Below are 6,992 nucleotides of genomic sequence, written 5' to 3'. Positions count from 1 at the left end.
TGTTGAATAGCAGTGGAGACAGTGGGCATCCTTGCCTCATTCCTGATCTGAGTGGAAATGTTTTCAATTTTACACCATCCAATATGAGATTGGCTATGGGTTTGCTCTAGATGGCATCTATCAGTTTAAGAAATGTCTCTTCTATGCCTGTTTTCTTAAGTGTTCTGATCATGAAAGGATGCTGGATATTCTCAAAGGCTTTTTCTGCATCAATTGAGAGAATCATATGGTCTTTGTTTTTTATTTTATTGATGCAATATATTATATTTATAGATTTGCATATATTGAACCAACCCTGTAACCCTTGGAATAAAACCAAGTTGAATAAAACCAAATTGACCAACCAATTATCATAGTGTATAATTTTTTTTGATCTGTTGTTTAATTCTGTTTGCTAAGATCCTATTGGATATTTTTGCATCGATATTAATTAATGATATTGGTTTATAATTTTCTTTTTTTGTTGGATCCTTTCCTGGTTTGGGGATCGGGGTGATATTTGCTTCATAGAATGTGTTGGGAAGTATTCCTTCTTTCTCTATGCTTTGGAAAACATTCTATAATATGAGTACAAGTTCCTCTTGACAGGTTTGATAGAGTTAGGATGGGAAGCCATCTGGTCATGGACTTTTCTTATTAGGGAGATTTCATACTGTTGATGCTATTTCAGTGGTTGAAATAGGTCTATTCAAGGTTTCTAATTCTTTCTGGTTGAGTCTAGCAAGGTGGCGTGCTTCCAGGTATTAGTCTATTTCCTTCAGATTTTCATGCTTCTGGGAATAGAGATTTTTGTAATCATTGAGGATTTTTTGAATTTCTGAAGTATCTGTTATTTATCCTTTATCATTTCTGATAGACAATATTAGAGATTTTACTTTTGTATTTCTGGTCAAATTGGTCAAAGGTTTATCAGTTTGTTAATCTTTTCCAAAAACCAACTTTTTGTTTCATTGATCTTCAGACTGATTCTTTTGTTTTCAATTTCATTTAATTCTGCCCTAATTTTGGTTATTTCTTTTCTTCTGCTGGGTTGGAATGTTCTTCCTTTTCCAGTGGCTTGAAATGATCCATTAAGTTGTTGGCTTCCTTCTTTCTGTTTTCTTGATGAAGACTTCTAATGCTATAAATTTCCCTCTTAGAACTGCCTTTGCAGTATCCCAAAGGTTTTGATAATTTGTGTCTTTGTTATCATTTTGTCCAAAAATTTGGTGATTTCCTTCTTAATCTTGTCTTTAACCCAGCTATCATTCAGCCTAAGATTATTTAGTTTCCATGACTTTGTTTGAGTATGAAGATTTCTGTTGCTGTTGAGTTCAAGTTTTATTCCATGGTGGTCCAAGAAGATACAAGGAATAATTTCTACACTTTTAAATATCCTAATATTTTAAACACAAGGTTAGACTTGTGCATAGGATATAATCTAATTTGGAGGATGATCTGTGGGCTGATGAGAAGAATGTATATTCAGTTTTATTAGGGTGAAATATTCTGTAGGGGTCTGTAAAATCCATTTTTTCTAGGGTCAGGTTTAAGTCTAATATTTCTTTGTTCAGTTTCTTCTTGGAGGATCTATCCAAAAATGTCAAAGGGGAGTGTTAAATTCTCCAACTATTATAGTGCAGGAAGATATCAAGTTGGTCATATCCATTAGGGTCTGCTTTATGAATTGAGGAGTATTCAGGTAGGGTACATAAATGTTAATTATAGAAATCTCTCATTTTGGGTGTTTCCTTGACAAATATGTAGTGACTTCCTTATCTTTCTTTATCTTGGTTGGTTTAAAGCCAAATGTATCTGCTACTAAAATCTCAACCTCTGCCTTTTTCTGGTTTCCATTTGCCTGTATTATATATGTCCATCCCTTCATCCTGAGTCTATTTTTATCCTTTAAGGTAAGGTGAGATTCCTGTACACAGCAGATATCTGGTCAGCCAGCCTGTGCCCCTTTAGAGGACAATTTAAATCAGTCACATTAATTGAGAGAATTGATAAGCCAGGTTGTGTTTTGGGTGTCATGATTTTTGGATATCCAGTGGACATTTTTAATCCTTTCACTACTGTGGAAGTTGAGTTTTGTTCAAAAATTTCTGGGTGAGTTTATTTTGGAGGTAGAGCATTGTTGATCATTGTGGAGGATGAGTCTGAGAATATCCTGGAGAGCTGGTCTAGTTATGGCAAATTTCTTCAACATGTCTACGTCATTAAAGTATTCGATTTCTCCATCACAAATGAAACCCAGTTTAGCTGGATGCAGGATCCTGAGCTGGAAGTTGTTTTGTTTTGGGAGACTGAAGGGCAATGACCATCTTCTTCTGGCTTGAAAGGTTTCATCTAAGAGATCTGCAGTCATCTGATACTTCTCCCTTTGTAGGTGATGCTTTTCTTACGTCTAGCTACTCGCAGAATTTTCTTCTTTGTTTTCACTTCGGCGAAGTTAAGCACAATATGTCTAGGACATGCTTTATTTGGATTGAGTATTGCTGGGGTTCTGAAACTGTCTGCTATCTGAAGTTCTATATTTCCTGCAATGCTTGGAAATTCTCCTCCAAAATCTCTTGGAGTAGAGCATCTGTACCTTTAGGACCATCCTCTTCTCCTTCCGGAATTCCTATAAGACGAATGGTTGATCTTTTGGAGTGATCCCACAACTCTCTCAGGGAATGATCAGTTTTTGCTCTCCATTTGTCTGCCTTTTTGAGTGTTTGGGAATGTTCAAGAGCTTTGTCTTTGGTTTCAGAGATCCTTTCTTTTGCCTGGTCAACTCTATTACCGAGGGATACTCCTGTACTTTGGAGTTCCTCAATTAATTTTTTCCTTTCCTTGAGCTCTGCTATCTCTTGTCTCATTATGTCCATATTTTTGGTGACTTGAGCTCTGAATTCATTAATTTCTTGAGGCAACTTTAAAACTGCTTTTTGGAATTCAACTTCCATCTTTTCTTCCATTTCTTTTATCTTATTTGCAATCCATATTCTGAATTTGATTTCTGACATTTGTCTATGCATGGCATCTTCAGTTGTATCTCCCTTGTCATTTCTTGGTATAGAAGGGGGGTTTCCTCTACTCTGGTTATTCATGTTGCCAGAGTTCTTCTATTAGGTCTGCACCATGTTTATTTTCCACCATTTCATTATTAGAACTGGCAGGGTGAGATTGAATTGGGGTTCCCATGTAGTAAAGATAGCCCCTTACCAAAGCATTAGGCTATGTAATTGTGGTTTATTTCCTACAACCTTACAAAGGCCTCTTTCAGAGTTTTGGCCAGAGATTCTGAGGACCTACTTGGTGAGATAGCATCAGCTGGCTCTGTTTTGATATCAGCCAACTTCTACCTGATCCTAAGAAACCACAGTATTAGGTTTAAATTTCAACTTTGAAGAGATACAAACAGCTGCAGTGTCCAGCCTCCACCCTTCAGCTCTTTTCTGCTACAGAACTTCGAAGGTCATCCTCAGAATGTTCTCAAGTGGACAGCCCCAGACAAGGGTTCCAATTAAAATGTGTCAGGCAGTGCAAACCCTACTTAACAGAGAGGGATTCTACGGTCTCCAACAGCACAATTGGAGCCACAGATTGACACTCCCATCCACCAGACTCAGTCCACACTATTGTCTGCTTCTCTGCTCACAGGCCCAGTTGGACCCAGGGGCCATGGCCCCACCCACCGTCTCAGTCCACACCCAGTTAGCCTGTGCTTGCCTGACCAGTTGGAGTCAGGGGATCACGCCTGTCCACTGTCAGGCAAGTCTCAGTCCACTGCCTGGCAAGCCTCTGTTTGCAGGCTCTGTTAGAGTCAGGGCACCGCACTCCACCCACAGGTCTCAGTCCTCACCCAGTAAGCCTCTGCTCACCAGCCCCACTAGAGATAGGGGACCATGCCCTAGCCCTCAGGTCTTGGTTCACACCCAGTAAACCACTGCTCAAGGGTTCTGCTAGAATCAGGGGACCATGCCCTTGCTCTTAGGTCTCAGTCCATGCCTATCAAGCCTCTGCTCGCAGGTTCAGCAGGGGCTGGGGACCAGCTCTGTCTGCCAAACTCAGCCCACATGGGGAACCACTCTCCCGCTGTGGGTGCCATCAGAGCCAGGAGATCTGCACCCCATCCCACTGGACACAGCCCAAACTAAGGGTCTACACCACCACTGGCCAGGCATAGTCATAACCAGAGGATTGCTCCTCCTCCCTCCAAGTGTCCCTTTCTTCCCACAACCTCTTTCTTCCCCGTTAGTCACAGATTCTGTACTGATGGTTGGCAGTCCACACTATGCCCAGTTCTCTCAGGACAAGACCAAACACTCTGTGCTTTGCAGGAGGCAGAACTTTAGACCACCATACAAGGGGGAAAGGGTGGACTGGGAGTTTGGACTTGTGGGGGAAAATATATGTTCAATTTTATGCCTGGTGGGGTGGTGTCTAGGTTCATAAGTGAGACCTCCCTGGAGAAAGAGACCTGGAGTTCAGTGGCCCTCTCCAAGGAGGTAAAATGAGAGGTATTTTGTTTCTTGCTTATTTGTGGATAGCATGAGGCAGGCCTCCTGCTTGGGGAAGGGGTCTCTCATCCTCTAGTCGATAGGCTTTGTACCTGTAATTTGTTTTCTTAAATGCCTTTCCTTGGAGTTACAGCTTGCCAAACTTCTTTCTTGGCTCAGCTCCCCGTCTTTGGCTTCATAGAGTCCAATTCCATCCAGTTTTTCTTCCTCTGCTCTGGAGTCTCTGCTGAGGGTTGCTACCAGTCGGCCATCTTCCCAGAGTTACCCTTATCTCTCTTTTTTAACAGTTATGAAATTGAAAGGTGAAGAAAAATGCCATAAGGCAATGTAACTGATGGCTCTTTAGGCTGCATGAAATTGACTAAGCTCAACCACAAACTAACATTAATAAATGGCCAACTTAGCCACCAGGTTCCCCAACTGCAAGGAGCACAATTTACATAGTATTCTGGGTGAACACAGCATTGAAAATAGCATGACTAGTGGCTCCTGGACTCACTCAATACCACTGGCCCTGTTGCTAATATAGTGAGAGCAACATTCAGAGAGTGAGGGCCTGTCTCACTCTGACAGACCCTCAAATCTAGAGCAGAAAGTGTCAAACAAGCCAAGAAACTCTACTCAAGTTTCTAAATCTCCTCATGAAAGGTCTCTAAGTATGCAAGGCATGATGTCATAAGATATAGCTGAAGAAATTCAACCCTTTTATGTGTATGGACACCCATGGATATTAATCTACAGAAAAATTCAAAACATCCTCATGACATGCCAAATGGCTTCTACAGGAATTTTGTCAATGTCTTGGGTGTCTCTCTGTTTATATCCTCACTCTCTTCAGTGTGACATCAAATTCACAGATCAGTTGGGAAAGTGATAGATACCAGAAATTGAGCTTCACAATCTCCAATTCACCTTCTTTCTGGCTGAAGATGATGGAAAGCCTATAAAACAAAAACAAAATCCAAAAAACTCTTGTAACTAAGATTGTGGATTCTAATTTCATTCTAGAAATTAGAGCCCCTCATGCTAAATTTGGAGGGTGGGCATGAATGAGGCAGCACCCACTTTCCTGTCCCTTCTTGCTGTTTCTGTGCTACGTGAGGTTGTGGCAATAAAGGTTCCTCACAGCAATGTCCAGTGTCTTTTCTACATCTTCTTGAGTGTCAGGAGGTGCAGGGTCGTGGGGGTAACATCTTCATTCCCAGATCATAGTTAGGACGTGGTGTTCTTGAACCTGTAACTTCATGGGTAACCTCAGAGGTAGTAGCTTCTCCAGTGGGTCAGTTATTTAATTTTCTGAGAGTTATTTCTGAAGGTCCAGCTTAAAATCCACTCTTTCAGTCCCTCTGATGATTTTCTAAGTGCCTAATTCTATGTGTGAAATCCCTTCCTGCTTAAAATACTGACAGAAGTTTCTGTCTCTTGCATTGAATACCAACTAACATGTTGGATGAGAGGCAAATACAACATAGTACATTTGAATAAGGACAAACATAAAAGTTTGGTACTTGGGTCCAAAAGAATTGCACCTCCATAGGTAGAGGCTGTATAACTTAGCAGCTTCATACAGGAGAATGTTTAGAGAGGGGTCATGAAGGAGTAATGTGGTGTCCAGAAAAAACAAAGTTATGTACATGCTTTATTGGTCTATTCTGGTAAGACCACATTTAGAGAAATTGGTCCTAAGCATAGTGTTTTAAGAAGGATATATTCAAAACAGAAATCCTGCAAGGGAGAATAAATAGTATCAAGAGAAAATCAAACCTATGTCACAGGAAGAATGCTTGAAGAATTTGAGAGGTCCTGAACAGTGGTAAAGATTCGAGGCAGATCACAACAGCTATCTTTAAATAATGACATGGTTTCCTTGTGGAAAACTCATTAGACTTGTTCTGTACATTTCAAAAGTTTGGAACCAGGACTAACAGAGGAGAGGAAAAGGGAGACATGTTGAAAGATCTTTGATAAAAGATGTCAGAATATAGGAGAAACCGACAAGGAATTTTTCAACATTCAAGGCATTGGAAAAAAAAAAAAAACAAAAACTGGAAACTTGCTTAATAGAGTGACTGTAGGTGTCACTCATGTGTCAAATCAGTCACTGGCCCAACAAGGCAACCTTTGAGGCTTATCTCAAATCAGACTAGTTGGTGCCCCTAGAAAAGGTATACATAACCCACTATTCTAAGACATAACTAAGGGAGTGATATGCACACAGGTGCACATGTACACACACACACAAGTGCACACACAGGCACACACATACACAGAAGGTAACCAAAAGAGCACAGCATTTTGAATTAGATAGATGGGCACTCGAATCTTAGCTCCATTGCTTAATAGTTGGATAATCTTAAATAATTTAAATCTCTGGTTCTCCATTTGCTTATTGGTGAATAATGATACCTCTCTTGCTCTTGTAAATTTTTGTGAGATTAGAAAAACTATTCCCGAAGCCATACAGATATAATTATTACCAATAAATTTTGTCATCTTCTAATA

Source organism: Otolemur garnettii, unplaced genomic scaffold (assembly GCF_000181295.1).
Source record: "Otolemur garnettii isolate 467f Iridium unplaced genomic scaffold, OtoGar3 scaffold00081, whole genome shotgun sequence".
In the NCBI taxonomy this organism is placed as follows: Eukaryota; Metazoa; Chordata; class Mammalia; order Primates; family Galagidae; genus Otolemur; species Otolemur garnettii.
This window is presented reverse-complemented; position numbering follows the sequence as displayed.